The sequence below is a fragment of the Entelurus aequoreus genome, linkage group LG25 (genome assembly GCF_033978785.1).
Source record: "Entelurus aequoreus isolate RoL-2023_Sb linkage group LG25, RoL_Eaeq_v1.1, whole genome shotgun sequence".
NCBI lineage: Eukaryota > Metazoa > Chordata > Actinopteri > Syngnathiformes > Syngnathidae > Entelurus > Entelurus aequoreus.
In genome coordinates this window covers 3,525,030-3,542,751 of record NC_084755.1, presented here as the reverse complement: position 1 = coordinate 3,542,751, position 17,722 = coordinate 3,525,030, and the positions used below count along the sequence as shown (strand labels likewise).

At 38.4% G+C, this 17,722-nt stretch overlaps 1 long non-coding RNA gene and 1 pseudogene across 1 annotated transcript in view; both read left to right on the top strand.

Moving 5' to 3' along the window:
* LOC133642761 (heparan sulfate glucosamine 3-O-sulfotransferase 6-like) overlaps positions 1-118 on the top strand; it is a 46,220-nt pseudogene extending 46,102 nt beyond the window's left edge.
* Positions 119-5,037: 4,919 nt separating this feature from the next.
* The window catches only part of LOC133642689 (uncharacterized), a 31,570-nt gene continuing 18,885 nt past the window's right edge, over positions 5,038-17,722 (top strand). The window contains exon 1 of the long non-coding RNA XR_009824580.1: positions 5,038-5,095. This is a non-coding gene — a long non-coding RNA (uncharacterized LOC133642689). The remainder of the gene's footprint in view (positions 5,096-17,722) is intronic.

The window sequence follows — 17,722 nt, the reverse complement described above, 5'->3', positions numbered from 1 at the left end:
TTATCACACGCCAAGGCAAGGAACAAGACAAAGGGGAAACGAGCCTTACTCTGTAATTATGAACCACTATTTGTTTTTCAACAGTATTAACATGACTGGATTTTATTTTTCATTACAGAAGGAAATGTGTCGTACGTTATAGATTTGAAGCATATAAAAGTTGTGTCAATTCATTCTCTGCGTTGTAAAGTTACAGTTATATCTCACACGACATCTGCCAGTGTTCATTTCTTAAAAGAATGACAGACCTAACTGTTCCTTGAATTCAAACCATTTGTCTTCCATCAAGGGTTCGCAGTCTTGTTGTCTGTGTGACTCATGCGCTCTGTCGCTTGATGAGGCCGCCTCAAAAAAAAAAAAAAAAAATCCCAGTCCTTTGTGCAGCATTGCCTTTAATCATAAAATCATGGACAGAAAAAGTCTTGGATGTCTAAAGCTCAACGCTCACGTCCGAGAGTCGCAGAATACCCTTTCACGCAGGCGCTATCCCGCCTCTGTCCGCCACATATTCAAATCAAATCAAATCAACTTTATTTATAAAGCACATTTAAAATTTACAACAGGGGTAGCCAAAGTGCTGTACAATGGGCAGGTTAAAAGATAATACGAGTACCGAGCAAACACAACACAACACAAACAGAACACGATAAAAAGTAAATAAATAAAATAAATAAAACATAAAAACAGGTTCACAGCAGGTGTATTATGGGGCGCCATTGCAGGATGGGTATCACTCAGTGTTAAAAGCCATGGAATAAAAGTATGTTTTTAAGAGAGATTTAAAAACAGGAAGAGAGGAGGCTTGTCTAACACTCAGAGGTAGGTCGTACCAGAGCTTGGGAGCAGCAGCGGCGAAAGCTCTGTCACCTCTAAGCTTCAGCCTTGTGTCCGGGACCGTCAGCAGCAGCTGATCGGCTGATCTTAGGGATCGGGTGGGGCAGCAAGGCTGAAGGAGGTCGGAGAGATATGTTGGCGCGAGGTTGTTTAGACATTTCAAAACAAATAAAAGGAGTTTAAAGTTGATTCTGTAACGCACAGGGAGCCAGTGAAGGGACGCTAATATAGGGGTGATGTGCTCACGTGTGCGGGTCTGTGTTAGCAGACGAGCAGCAGAGTTTTACACGAGCTGCAGGCGGGCGAGGGAGGCCTGGCTAATGCCTACATACAGGGCATTGCAGTAGTCTAAACGATTTGAGATAAAGGTGTGGATTAATTTCTCGAGATCATGTCCTGATAGAAGCGGTTTCACTTTTGCTATTTGGCGTAATTGATAAAAGCTTTTTTGAACGACGCTGCTGATCTGTTTTTCGAATTCAAAATCTGAGTCAAACTTTACCCCCAGGTTTGTGACACAGTCGCTGAGATACGGGGTCAGAGTGCCGAGGTCAACGTTGGGGGAGGGAGAGCGACTTGGACCGAACAACATAACTTCTGTTTTGTTTTCATTTAGCCTCAGGAAGTTAGCTGAAAGCCAGGCTTTAATGTCGTGCAGGCAGTCAGTAAGATGTTGAACAGTGTTATTTTGTGCCATGGGAAAACAAATCTGGCAATCATCGGCATAAAAATATATGTTGTATATTGTACTGCAGGAACTCGCAAATTCACAGGTCGACCTCCAGGTGTGGCATCAGAGTTGTACGGAGCATTTCACACATCACCCATCAAAGCGGAATTATGCTGTAACCGTGGGCACTTTCACACAGCAAGTCACAGCGCCAGCATGTGGTATTAAAGTACGTATAAAATACACTTAGACTTCCTTTTATTGTCATTCAAATTTGAACTTTACAGTACAGATAAGAACCAAATTGTGTTGCATTAGCTGGTTGTAGTGCAGGATAACAGAGCAATACGGTGCAGATATAAATAAATAGATTACTGCATACTTGCCAACCTTGAGACCTCCAAATTCGGGAGATTTGGGGGGGGGGGGGGGGGGGGGGGGTTGAGGTGGGCGGGGCCGGGGGGCGGGGTTAAGGGGGGAGGAGTATATTTATAGCTAGAATTCACTGAAATTCTAGTATTTCTTATATATATATATATACATATATAAATAAAATAAATACTTGACTTTCAGTGAATTCTAGCTATATATATATGTATTTTATTATATATATATATATATATATATATATATATATATATATATATATATATATATATATATTCACATATAAATAAAATAAATACTTGAATTTCAGTGTTCATTTATTTACACATATACACACATAACACTCCTCTCTACTCATTGTTGTATTTGAAAGTGCAATGCTTTGCAGCCAGTAGCACAGCCTTTGAAGGAGCATAGGTATGGGCAGTGTAATATTCTTGGTTGGAGTCAAAAACCAGACGAGTTGATGAAGTTACATCTCTTTACTTCATACTTCAGAACCGACTCCCACACTTGCCGTCAGAGTTCGCAATAATACGTAAACCGTTGGCCAACCAAAAAGTAACCACAGAACACTTTTTGGTTGGCCAAACGGACGTGACGACAGGCTGTCCTCACTCAGGTCCGCACGGACCTGTAGGGGGCATGCCTTAAATCGGGAGGATGGTTGTCCCGGGAGATTTTCCGGAGAGGCACTGAAATTCGGGAGTCTCCTGGAAAATTCGGGAGGGTTGGCAAGTATGGATTACTGTACAGATAAATATATTGCACTTTTGCATATGGATGTTTGTTATATTGTCTTTATATTCCAGCTAGTTAATCCATTTTTGGAGGGGATTATTATGATGTGTTCAAGAGTCTTACGGCCTGAAGGAAGAAGCTGTTACAGAACCTGGAGGTTCTGCTACGGAGGCTGCGGAATCTCTTTCTAGTGTCCGGCAGTGAAAACAGTCCTTGGTGGGGATGGGGGAGGAGTCTCTGCAGATTTTCTGAGCCCTGGTCAGGCAGCGGCTTTTTGCGATTTTCCAGGTAGGAGGAAGAGGAGTCCTGATTATCTTTTCCGTCGTCCTCACCACTCTCTGCAGAGACTTCCAGTCTGAGGCACTGCGCACTCCAGTCCAGACAGAGATGCAGTTGGTCAGTAGGCTCTCTATAGTGCCTCTGTAGAATGTGCTGAGAACGGGGGGAGGGAGCTCTTTTTACAAGAGCTGGTCCCTACACACCGGAACCAGGTCATATTGTCAGTTATCTGTACCCCCAGGAACTCGGTGCTGCTTACCATCTCCACTGCTGTGCCGTTGATGAAGAGTGGAGCGTGGCCGGACTGGTGCCTCCTGAAGTCGACGATGATCTCCTTGGTCTTGTCGACGTTCAATGAAAATAAGACACAACAAGGTAGTAAAAGTTAAGTAAAAACAAGTACCAACACGATACATTTGAATCGATATCGGTACTCAACAGTACCAATTTTCAGCACTTTTGTGGCTATTAATTTTTAATTGTTTAATAATAAAATCTATTTTTTGAATGTAACATTTAAAAATGAGCTGATTATGATAACTGCACTGTCCAGTTGTTATATATTGTTTTCCTATAACATTTAGGAGTATTGTACTCATTTGCAAGTACATCGGCTCAGATCTCTGATGTGGGATTTGAGCCGAGGATGTCGTTGTGGCTTGTGCAGCCCTTTGAGACACTCGTGATTTAGGGCTGAATCAGTAAACATTGATTGGTTGAATGATTGATATTGCAGTTGCAATTCTAAGACATTAGATGGCAGCAGTGTTTTGCCTTGATGGGATGTAGTCACTGCTATTAAGCTGTATGTGCCAGTCTAGGCTTATGTTGCGCCCCACAAAGTCTTTGCACTGTAGGTGAAACACCCCAAGGGTACGCCGACAAATGGGCTGTGAGAATGAAAGAGGCCTACCGCATTGCATCTGAGAACAGTCAGCAGTCCAGTGCACGAGGCAATAGACGATATGACCTTCATGTGAAGGGGATTGTTCTACAACCTGGTGACAGGGTTTTAGTTCGCAACATGAGTGAGAGAGGAGGCCCAGGAAAGCTCAGGTCCTACTGGGAACAAATGGTAAACATTGTTAAAGAACAAATAAATGACAGCCCTGTTTACAAAGTGTCTCCAGAGACAGGTGGTGGCAAAGTCCGTACTTTACATAGGAATCTCCCCCACCTTGTAAATGACTTACCTGTGAGTGTGGCTGAACAGTCAAAGAACCAAGCATCGACTAAAGAGAGACAAAGGAATAGGAGTCAAGTTGAAAGGAATGCAGAGAGAGAGACGTTCCAAAGCAGTGCTTCATCTGACTCTGATGAAGATGGCCCAAGACCACAGTACTGGCTCAGAGTATCAAGGCCAGCCGAGTCACAAAGGCCAATTATAACAACCACCCATGTGCCTCAAAGAAACCCTGTTACTTCTCCATCCTTACATGAACAAGCAAGGCTGACCACACAAGCAGGAGAGCACAGACAGCCTCCTAGCTTTACAGCAGAGGAACCTGAACTGATGGAGCAAAAACAATACAGTGAACACGAATATGAACAGAATGCTGAAAATGAACATTGCCAAGCCAGGTATGACACTAACCAGGACAGTTCTACTTCCCCTCAGTGTGGTTCAGTCAGGAGACCAGTGCGAGACAGGAGACCACCCAGGACACTGACTTACGAGTCTCTTGGTCAGCCATCTTACCAGTCAATTGGGTCAGTCAACAATATTGGACTTTGTGGGCCACAGACATTGCCAGCATGGGGAATACAGTCAGGCCCAACACCACATTACCCACGTTATCCCACACTATACCCAACACTGCCATACACTGTCATGATGCCATACATTGTCCCTTCCTTTGCATACTAACATACAAGTTTTGATTTGAAAAAAAAGTATATTCAAAAGAGTATTTTGTTTTGAATTTGTCGGGGAGCGTGTGACCCACCCATAATGTGTCACATTTTTGTGTTGATTTATTTATTTTATTTTGTGGTTTGAATTCGTTTTTGGAGCTGTCATTCCACATTTATCACTATTCAAATTGGTCAGTAGGGGGCAGTAGGGCGTTTCTTCCCAATTGAATGCTATCACCTGCAGACCGGAAGTGTCTCGTCATTCTGATGAGAGCGACCAGTCTGTAAACATCTGGAACGTTCTGTGTGATTTTTCCTCCTGTACAACAGGTTAGTTTTGGTGAATCAACTCACTGAATAATATCCATGTGATCTTTATAAGTTTAAGTACACATTCTGATGGTGGAGCCTAACTCTGAAGTGTTTGTGAGTTGTAGTTTGTATTTGTGAATGAATCCAGTGCACAGCTGCAGTAATCAATACAAAATGGCGACGTGAGTGCGCAATGTTTGTATAGGAACTTCTGATCCTAATTCAGACTCCCAAATTAGAGCTCCCATTTTCTTATTGATTTTATAATGTATATTTGTGTAATGTGTGTGTTCTGAAAGAGGTTTTACGTGCTATTTTGTTGTGTTTAGACATGGTTATATAAGTTAAGCTCTCAGGAATGGTCAATGAACATTTCAAATACAGTAACTTAAAGCTGCTATTATAAGAAGAAGAATATGAAGAAAAGTAAAGTATTTAAATGAATGTTGCTAAATTGTGCATTAAGTTAAAGGTGAATATTCCTGAGAAAGACAAGACAGTGAAATAATGTCTATTTGGGCACTATATTGTATGTTTTGGAGTGATGATGTGGATATGTAAAAAATATATGGCAAAGGCATACAGTATTGTTACGGTAATTATAACTCCAGTGATACAGTAACGGTTTAATGATAGTTTATTGAGTGTTTTGATGAACATAGAGGTGAAGATGAAGTAAAGTACATTGACATGATAATACAAAGTGACAAAATATATGGGAAATGAAGTGAATTGTGGATTTCTAATTTCTGTTGATAAATTCTGATGAGAGCGACCAGTCTGTAAACATCTGAAACGTTCTGTGTGATTTTTCCTCCTGTATAACAGGACATTATTATCTGACTGCTTGTCTTGGCTACCTGGGACCTGCAACATAAGAATTGTACTTATTGTTTGATTGTAACATGCATCTCAGTTGCAGTTTTCGTTACCAAAATTTGGAGGTTTTAAAATCGCCATGTAAAATCGCTAATGCTAATCAGTAGCATGCATGTGGCAAAAGCCAATGTAAATTAGAATCAAGGTACCCTATTTTGGAAATACCAAAAAAAGAGAAAAAGCCACCAAAATAGGAGCACAAGACAAGAAGTAAAACACCACACACAAGAAAACAGCCAAAAAGTCCAAATAAGTCAGGGTGTGATGTGACAGGTGGTGACAGTACACCTACTTTGAGACAAGAGCTATATTGATGCATGCTTGGTTATGGTTTAAAGTCATATCCAACAATTGCGACAACGACTTTTTACTGTCAACTGAGTTTAGTTTTTTTAATGATTTCTGCTGGTGGCATTTTTTTTCAATAAAAAAATGCCCCTCGGCTCAAAAAAGGTTGAAAAACACTGCTGTCGAGCGGTGGTTCTCAAAACGTAGTACCACCTCAAAAAAAACTAAGTACCACCATAATAACCGACATTAAAACACAGTAGCATAGTAGCCTTAAGTCTTAATTAAAAACAAAGCAGAGGTTTTATTTAACAAGCATATTTAATATTGTTGGCCACTGTAACATTACACATGTTTTGAACAGTAACACTGTGTTTCGTTTTTTTTAATGATTTCTGCTGGTGGTGTGCCTCCTTTTTCAATGCAAAAAATGTGCCTTGGCTCAAAAAAGGTAGAAAAACACTGATCTATACTGTCGAATGCCTTCTTTAAAGGCCTACTGAAATGAATTGTTTTTATTTAAACGGGGATAGCAGATCCATTCTGTGTCATACTTGATCATTTCGCGATATTGCCATATTTTTGCTGAAAGGATTTAGTAGAGAACAACGACGATAAAGGTCGCAACTTTTGGTCGCTGATAAAAAAAAAAGCCTTGCCTATACCGGAAGTAGCGTGACGTCACCGGAGGAAGGACTCCTCATATTTTCCCATCGTTTACAATGCAGCGAGAGAGATTCGGACCGAGAAAGCGACAATTACCCCATTAATTTGAGCGAGGAAGAAAGATTCGTGGATGAGGAAAGTGGGAGTGAAGGACTAGAGTGCAGTGCAGGACGTATCTTTTTTTCGCTCTGACCATAACTTAGGTACAAGGACTCATTGGATTCCACACTTTCTCCTTTTTCTATTGTGGATCACGGATTTGTATTTTAAACCACCTCGGATACTATATCCTCTTGAAAATGAGAGTCGAGAACACGACAGTGACTTTTATCCCCACGACAATACATCGGCGAAGCTCTTTAGCTACTGAGCTAACGTGATAGCATCTGGCTCAAATGCAGATAGAAACAATATAAATAAACCCCTGACTGGAAGGATAGACAGAAGATCAACAATACTATTAAACCATGGACATGTAACCACACGGTTAATAATTCCCAGCTTGGCGAAGCTTAACAATGCTGTTGCTAACGACGCCATTGAAGCTATCTTAGCAACTGGACCTCACAGAGCTATGATAAAAACATTAGCGCTCCACCTACGCCAGCTAGCCCTCATCTGCTCATCAACACCCGTGCTCACCTGCGTTCCAGCAATCGACGGAAGGACGAAGAACTTCACCCGATCATCTGTGCGGTCGGCGGCTAGCGTCGGCTAGCGTCGGCTAGCGTGTCTGCTATCCAAGTCAAAGTCCTCCTGGTTGTGTTGCTGCAGCCAGCCGCTAATACACCGATCCCCCCTACAACTTTCTTCTTTGCAGTCTTCATTGTTCATTAAACAAATTGCAAAAGATTCACCAACACAGATGTCCAGAATACTGTGGAATTTTGAGATGAAAACAGAGCTATTTTGTATTGTTTTCAATGGGGTACCAATACTTCCGTTTAACTAGTGACGTCACGCGCATACGTCATCATACATAGACGTTTTCAACCGGAAGTGTGGCGGGAAATTTAAAATGTGACTTTATACGTTAACCCGGCCGTATTGGCATGTGTTGCAATGTTAAGATTTCATCATTGATATATAAACTATCAGACTGCGTGGTCGCTAGTAGTGGCTTTCAGTAGGCCTTTAAATCAATGAACACTCCTATTGTGTGTTTATTTTGATCAATTAATTATGCTTACCAGTCTTGTTCCTAACGCTGTTTTACATTAACTGATGTCAGTGACTGTGTGTGTGTGCGCGTGTGTGTGTGCCCCCCCCCCCCCCCGCCCCCCGCCCCCCCGCCCTCTCTAATTGCAGTCCATGTCACATTTCGCCCTCTGCTTTATGAGTCTGGCATCAGTTTTTTTTTAAGCGGGCCCGACCAAAAACTCATAAGCGGTCGGGGCCTGTGCTCGTCCACTGCCGGCCCGGGCTGATAATGCTCTCCACTGTATGCCAGCCCGCGGCGGGCATTAAGCGAGAATAAATGGCATCTGCGGAAAAAGTTAGCGCCGATCGGGTTTCACGGAACCGCACGACTTTCGGGGCGATTTGTGGTTGTCACAGAAGCCTGCTAATGATGTGAGAAATGCAATGGCGGTCACGGATGAGAGCAGCTGGAGGAATGATTGAGGTGTGTTGTGTAAAAAAAAATGTAAATACACAACAATGGCAACAACAACGAGAGCACGTGTGCGACTCATGGCGGGAATGAAATGACACCATGAGGATTATTTAATGACGCTGTCATCCAACTTCAGTATTCTCTTTGATTTTACATTAACGGACGCTTTCAATGGACTTGAAGCAGAGAATATGTTCAACAAGTGCGCCTTTCCACAGATGCCGTCATAACAACTATGACTTTACACAACCATGCAAGCAAAAAGCTGATGAATGTGTACACTGCAAGAAGTCAGTGTTCAAAAACAAGGAAAAAAAAAATACAAAAATGAGGGGTATTTTATTTGAACTCAGCAAAATTATCTGCCAATAGAACAAGAAAATTTGGCTTGTCAAGACTTTCCAAAACAAGTAAAAATTAGCTAACTTCAATGAACCCCAAAATACCTTAAAATAAGTATATTCTCACTAAAAACAAGTGCACTTTTCTTGGTAGAAAAAAAAAGAGACCTTTTTGCTCAATATGTTGAAAAATGTTCTTAAATGAAGTAAATGCTAGTGCCATTATCTTGACATAACGATATGCGCTCGGCATTACATTTCTTGAAACCAGCAAACTTATACTAAAAACTAGTTTATTGTTCTTAATGGAAAGGCAAAATGGCAACGCTCAGGCAAATCATATTGTCTAAAAATGCATTTTTCCATGGATAACATGACATCATCGCGCCAAGTGCGTGCTCTTTCAGTCAATTAGTGCGCATATATACAGCCCGGCCCCCGGCCAAAAAATTTTTCATTGTAATTTTGAAGAATTTATCTGAATGTGCATGAACTATTTCTGTTCAACATTGTTAGAAATGTCACATGTTAAATGTTTAAATATCAGTTTACTGTACTGTGCCAACTGTACTACTATACGAGTACGTGTTTTCTATTGTTTCATTGAAAATAAAACAGCAAAGTCCATTTGGCTGTCATCTGTTTTAATTATGAGATACAATTGTCTCTTTCATGCTTGAAATAAGAAATGATGACTTTAAAAAAGTAGTTTTATACTTGTGAGTGTTGATGACACAGCTTTGCAACAGTTGATATTCTAGTTTCAAGCATGTTTTACTCAATATAGGTCATAACATCTCAGCAACAAGCTGTAATATCTTACTGACATCATTTAGGACCAAAACACTTAAAACAAGTAAAACACTCTAACATAAAATCTGCTTAGTGAGAAGAATGATCTTATCAGACAGAAAATAAGCAAATATCACCCTTATTTGAGATATTTCATCTTACTTAGATTTCAGTTTTTGCAGTGTACAGTTTTACTGTACAGTCTCCTAAACTAACCTTTTTAGTATAAATTGTTTAGGTTTTTTTGGGCCGCACACACACACACACACAAACACACACACACGCACGTACACACACACACACACATTCTTGTATTTGTTACCTCCGATAAAAAGCCTACCTCTTTAGGACCACCCTTTCTAGATATATAAAGATGTGTATTTACAACATTAATAATATATACAAACTATGCAAACATAAAAAAAGCTTGTTGTGAAAAATTTGTCGGAATTTCACAAGAAAAAGGTCACAATTTCACAAGAAAAACTTATTACAGTATTATGGCTCTTTCAACATTTTGGGTTGCAGACCCCTGCCATAATACAATAATAATATCATGACATTATATAACGTTTTTAATACTATTAATAATAGGATTATTATTATTATGATTTCCACATTTTAATGGTGAAAAACAGTTTTTCCTTCATTTTTTTGATTAGTTTTTTTTTAGCTGCACACACACACACACACACACACACACATTCTTGTATTTCTTACCTTCTTGAGACCTGAAAATAATGCCTACCTCTTTACGACCAGCCTTTCTAGATATATAAAGATGTGTATTTACAACATTAATAATATATACATACTATGCTAACGTGAAAAATTTGTCGGAATTTCTCAAGAAAAAGGTCACAATTTCACAAGAAAAACTTAGAATTTTGGCAGTATTATGGCTCTTTCAACATTTTGGGTTGCAGACCCCTGCCTTAGTACAATAATAATATCATGACATTATATAACGTTCTTAATACTGTCAATAATAATAGGATTATTATTATTATGATTTCCACATTTTAATGGTGAAAAACAGTTTTTCCTTCATTTTTTTGTTTAGTTTTTTTTAGCTGCACACACACACACACACACACACACACACACACACACACACACACACACACACACACACACACACACACACACACACATTCTTGTATTTCTTACCTTCTTGAGACCTGAGAAAAATGCCTACCTCTTTAGGACCAGCCTTTCTAGATATATAAAGATGTGTATTTACAACATTAATAATATATACATACTATGCAAATATTTAAAAAACTTGTTGTGAAAAATTTGTCGGAATTTCACAAGAAAAAGGTCACAGTTTCACAAGAAAAACTTAGAATTTTGGCAGTATTATGGCTCTTTCAACATTTTGGGTTGCAGACCCCTGCCATAATACAATAATAATATCATGACATTATTTAACGTTCTTAATACTATCAATAATAATAGGATTATTATTATTATGATTTCCACATTTTAATGGTGAAAAACAGTTTTTCCTTCATTTTTTTTATTAGTTTTTTTTAGCTGCATACACACACACACACACACACACACACACGCACACACTCTCACACACACACACATTCTTGTATTTCTTACCTTCTTGAGACCTGAGAACAATGCCTACCTCTTTAGGACCACCCTTTCTAGATATATAAAGATGTGTATTTACAACATTAATAATATATACATACTATGCAAATATTAAAAAAACTTGTTGTGAAAAATTGGTCGGAATTTCACAAGAAAAAGGTCACAGTTTCACAAGAAAAACTTAGAATTTTGGCAGTATTACGGCTCTTTCAACATTTTGGGTTGCAGACCCCTGCCATAATACAATAATAATATCATGACATTATATAACGTTCTTAATACTGTCAATAATAATAGGATTATTATTATTATCATTTCCACATTTTAATGGTGAAAAACAGTTTTTCCTTCATTTTTTTGATTAGTTTTTTTTAGCTGCACACACACACACACACACACACACACACACACACACACACACACACATTCTTGTATTTCTTACCTTCTTGATACCTGAAAATAATGCCTACCTCTTTAGGACCACCCTTTCTAGATATGTAAAGATGTGTATTTACAACATTAATAATATATACATACTATGCAAATGTAAAAAAAGCTTGTTGTGAAAAATTGGTCGGAATTTCACAAGAAAAAGGTCACAATTTCACAAGAAAAACTTGGAATTTTGGCAGTATTATGACTCTTTCAACATTTTGGGTTGCAGACCCCTGCCATAATACAATAATAATATCATGACATTATATAACGTTCTTAATACTGTCAATAATAATAGGATTATTATTATTATCATTTCCACATTTTAATGGTGAAAAACAGTTTTTCCTTCATTTTTTTGATTAGTTTTTTTTAGCTGCACACACACACACACACACACACACACACACACACACACACACACACACACACACACACACACACACACACACACATTCTTGTATTTCTTACCTTCTTGATACCTGAAAATAATGCCTACCTCTTTAGGACCACCCTTTCTAGATATGTAAAGATGTGTATTTACAACATTAATAATATATACATACTATGCAAATATAAAAAAAGCTTGTTGTGAAAAATTGGTCGGAATTTCACAAGAAAAAGGTCACAATTTCACAAGAAAAACTTGGAATTTTGGCAGTATTATGACTCTTTCAACATTTTGGGTTGCAGACCCCTGCCATAATACAATAATAATATCATGACATTATATAACGTTCTTAATACTATCAATAATAATAGGATTATTATTATTATGATTTCCACATTTTAATGGTGAAAAACAGTTTTTCCTTCATTTTTTTGTTTAGTTTTTTTTAGCTGCACACACACACGCACCACACACACACACACACACACACACACACACACACACACACACACACACACACACACACACACACACTCTTGTATTTCTTACCTTCTTGAGACCTGAGAAAAATGCCTACCTCTTTAGGACCAGCCTTTCTAGATATATAAAGATGTGTATTTACAACATTAATAATATATACATACTATGCAAATATTAAAAAAGCTTGTTGTGAAAAATTTGTCGGAATTTCACAAGAAAAAGGTCACAATTTCACAAGAAAAACCTATTACAGTATTATGGCTCTTTCAACATTTTGGGTTGCAGACCCCTGCCTTAGTACAATAATAATATCATGACATTATATAACGTTCTTAATACTATCAATAATAATAGGATTATTATTATTATGATTTCCACATTTTAATGGTGAAAAACAGTTTTTCCTTCATTTTTTTTTGTATATTCCCAGCGACATTTTACCAGGGCAATAAACAAATTACTGTACAGTCTCCTAAACTAACCTTTTTAGTATAAATTGTTTAGGGTTTTGTTGGCCGCACACACACACACACACACACACACACACACACACACACACACACACACACACACACACACACACACACACACACACACACACACACACACACACACACACACACATGTATTTCTTACCTTCTTGAGACCTGAGAAAAAAGCCTACCTCTTTAGGACCACCCTTTTCTAGATATATAAAGATGTGTATTTACAACATTAATAATATATACATACTATGCAAATATTAAAACAACTTGTTGTGAAAAATTGGTCGGAATTTCACAAGAAAAAGGTCACAATTTCACAAGAAAAACTTATTACAGTATTATGGCTCTTTCAACATTTTGGGTTGCAGACCCCTGCCATAATACAATAATAATATCATGACATTATGTAACGTTCTTAATACTATTAATAATGATAGGATTATTATTATTATGCTTTCCACATTTTAATGGTGAAAAACTGTTTTTCCTTTATTTTTTTTTGTATATTCCCAGTGACATTTTACTAGGGCAATAAATGACTGTACAGTCTCCTAAACTAACCTTTTTAGTATAAATTGTTTAGGTTTTTTTTGGCCGCACACACACACACACACGCACACACACACACACGCACGCACACACACACACACACACATACACACATTCTTGTATTTCTCACCTTCTTGAGACCTGAAAATAATGCCTACCTCTTTAGGACCAGCCTTTCTAGATATATAAAGATGTGTATTTACAACATTAATAATATATACATACTATGCAAATATAAAAAAGCTTGTTGGGAAAAATTTGTCGGAATTTCACAAGAAAAAGGTCACAATTTCACAAGAAAAACTTAGAATTTTGGCAGTATTATGGCTCTTTCAACATTTTGGGTTGCAGACCCCTGCCTTAGTACAATAATAATATCATGACATTATATAACGTTCTTAATACTATCAATAATGATAGGAGTATTATTATTATGATTTCCACATTTTAATGGTGAAAACCAGTTTTTCCTTCATTTTTTTTTTTGTATATTCCCAGTGACATTTTACCAAGGCAATAAAGAAATTACTGTACAGTCTCCTAAACTAACCTTTTTACTATAAAGTGTTTAGGTTTGGCCGCACACACACACACACACACACACACACACACACACACACACACACACACACCACACACACACACACACGCACGCACGTAGACACACACACACACATTCTTGTATTTCTCACCTTCTTGAGACCTGAAAATAATGCCTACCTCTTTAGGACCAGCCTTTCTAGATATATAAAGATGTGTATTTACAACATTAATAATATATACATACTATGCAAATATAAAAAAGCTTGTTGTGAAAAATTTGTCGGAATTTCACAAGAAAAAGGTCACAATTTCACAAGAAAAACTTATTACAGTTTTATGGCTCTTTCAACATTTTGGGTTGCAGACCCCTGCCATAATACAATAATAATATCATGACATTATATAACGTTCTTAATACTATTAATAATGATAGGATTATTAATATTATTATGCTTTCCACATTTTAATGGTGAAAAACAGTTTTTCCTTCATTTTTTTTTGTATATTCCCAGCGACATTTTACCAGGGCAATAAACAAATTACTGTACAGTCTCCTAAACTAACCTTTTTAGTATAAATTGTTTAGGGTTTTGTTGGCCGCACACACACACACACACACACACACACACACACACACACACACACACACACACACACACACACACACACACACACACACACACACACACACACACACATTCTTGAGACCTGAGAAAAATGCCTACCTCTTTAGGACCACCCTTTCTAGATATATAAAGATGTGTATTTACAATATATACATACTATGCAAATATAAAAAAAAGCTTGTTGTGAAAAATTTGTCGGAATTTCACAAGAAAAAGGTCACAATTTCACAAGAAAAACTTATTACAGTATTATGGCTCGTTCAACATTTTGGGTTGCAGACCCCTGCCATAATACAATAATAATATCATGACATTATATAATGTTCTTAATACTATTAATAATGATAGGATTATTATTATTATGCTTTCCACATTTTAATGGTGAAAAACAGTTTTTCCTTCATTTTTTTTGTATATTCCCAGTGACATTTTACCAGGGCAATAAACAAATGACTGTACAGTCTCCTAAACTAACCTTTTTAGTATAAATTGTTTAGTTGTTTTTTGAGCTGGAATGCAGCGTCCAAGGACTTAAGGCCACAGTTGAATGCAAACCTTCCATTTCCCCCACTGTGGAAGTGTTTGCACAAGTGAACAGTGTTTGGAAACGCAGGCCTGTGTGACTATTAGTGGGACGCACAGAATGCTTTGCGTGATAAATAACGGGCGCATGGCGGAGCTAAACAGAAACAGTTGGAGGAAAAGGATGAACCCATTTAGGTTGATCCCTTCAAAGCAGATACAAAAAAAAAAGTGGTTTCCCTGCAAGGAGCCACAAATGAAGACGCTGGCGGGACACATTTTCCATCCTGTACCGCAGTCTCCTTGAATTGAGGGAAGACACGCTGAGCACTTTGTGGGCCTCAAGCTGTGACCGTCTTGACGCTCAGTGACGAGGAAGCCATTTGGCTTTAAAGATTCAAGACAAATTAAGGAGCGTTTGAAACAGACGGAAGCTTTTTCATTTATGGGGTCCCCACAATGGTGTGCTGGCCCTAACATGAATCATGATCATAAATTCATAAAAGTTCATTTTAATCTACTTTCCATTAGGGTTGTACGGTATACCAATATTAGTATAGACCGCGATACTAATGAATCATATTCAGTACTATACCGCCTCTGAAAAGTACCGGTCCAGCAACCACGTCGAGTCATTGCTGGTTTACGAGCAGAGGAGCATGTACGGCAGCGCACGCACACTGAGTACTTACAAGCAGACACTTTGTGTAGACAGAAACTGGAGAACGGACGCATTTTGGCTTAAAAAGTAAAGATAAAGATGAAGTTATAACACTGAAACAACCCTCAGGAAGAGGTGCTTTAAGACATGGCTAGCTAGCTAGCGGCTAACGTCCATCCACAGTGTTTTAGCTACTTCTAAACCACTAATCCTCGCCTCCGTGGCGACAAATAAAGTATGTTTCTTAAGTTAAAGTTAAAGTACCAATGATTGTCACACACACACTAGGTGTGGTGAAATTTGTCCTCTGCATTTGACCCATCCCCTTGATCACCCCCTGGGAGGTGAGGGGAGCAGTGGGCAGCAGCGTAGCCACGCCCGGGAATCATTTTTGGTGATTTAACCCCCAATTCCAACCCTTGATGCTGAGTGCCAAGCAGGGAGGTAATGGCTCCCATTTTTATAGTCTTTGGTATGACCCGGCCGGGGTTTGAACTCACAACCTACCGATCTCAGGGCGGACACTCTAACCACTAGGCCACTGAGTAGGTATAAGTATCATTATCACTGCAGGATGAGGAATAGCTAAACATGCTTCACTACACACCGTAGCTCACCGGCGTCACAATGTAAACAAACGCCATGGGTGGATCTACACCTGACATCCACTGTAATGATACCAAGTACAGGCACGTATCTGGTCGATACTACTATGATTACGTCGATATTTTTTGACATCACATCTTCTTTTGCTTTTTTTAAATTCATTTTATGTTTATAAACTCAGAAAATATGTCCCTGGACACTTTGAATATGACCAATGTATGATCCTGTAACTATTTGGTATCGGATCGATACCCAAATGTGTGGTATCATCCAAAACTAATGTAAAGCATCCAAACAACAGAAGAATAAGTGATTATTATATGTAGATAGAACATGTTAAAATAGAAAGTGAGCCGATTGTCAGGCTTGTCACTGACAGTTTAGTTATGTTTTAGTTTTTCCTCTGTTTGTTTTATTTCCTGTCAGCGCTCTTATTTTTGTTCAGTTTCCTGCTTGTCTCCCTGAGCGCTGTTTCCCCTCAGCTGCGGCTGATTGGCACCTGGCCACACCTGGTGTCAATCAACCGGCTGCTATTTAGACCTGCCTCGCCCTCCAGTCAGGGCTGGAGTATTGTAAGCTACTAGCTGTATGCTGCGGACTGTTTGCGGCATGCTGATAGCTGTTTGCAGCTTTCTGTTTCCTGTTTGCTGGTTCCTGTTCACCTGTTTTCCTGGTTTCCTGTCTCCTAGTTCCTGGTTGGTGTTTTTCCTGCATTTTTTTGGACATTAAATCATGTTTTCCTGCACCAAGACTGCCATCTCTGCATCTTGGGGTTCGTCACCACCTTTACTTGACACAGATATCAACAGTAAATGAACAAGTAGATTAATGATCAATTTTTACAGCTTGTCCTTAGTAATGTTGACAAAATAATAGGTGTATAAATGACACAATATGTTACTGCATATGTCAGCAGACTAATTAGGAGCCTTTGTTTGTTTACTTACTACTAAAAGACAAGTTGTGTAGTATGTTCACTATTTTATTTAAGGACAAAATTGCAATAATAAACATATGTTTCATGTACCCTAAGATTTTTTGTTAAAATAAAGCTAATAATGCCTTTTTTTTGTGGTCCCCTTTACTTAGAAAAGTACCGAAAAGTACCAAAAAGGATGGAATTAATTTTGGTATCGAGACAACACTACTTTCCATAAA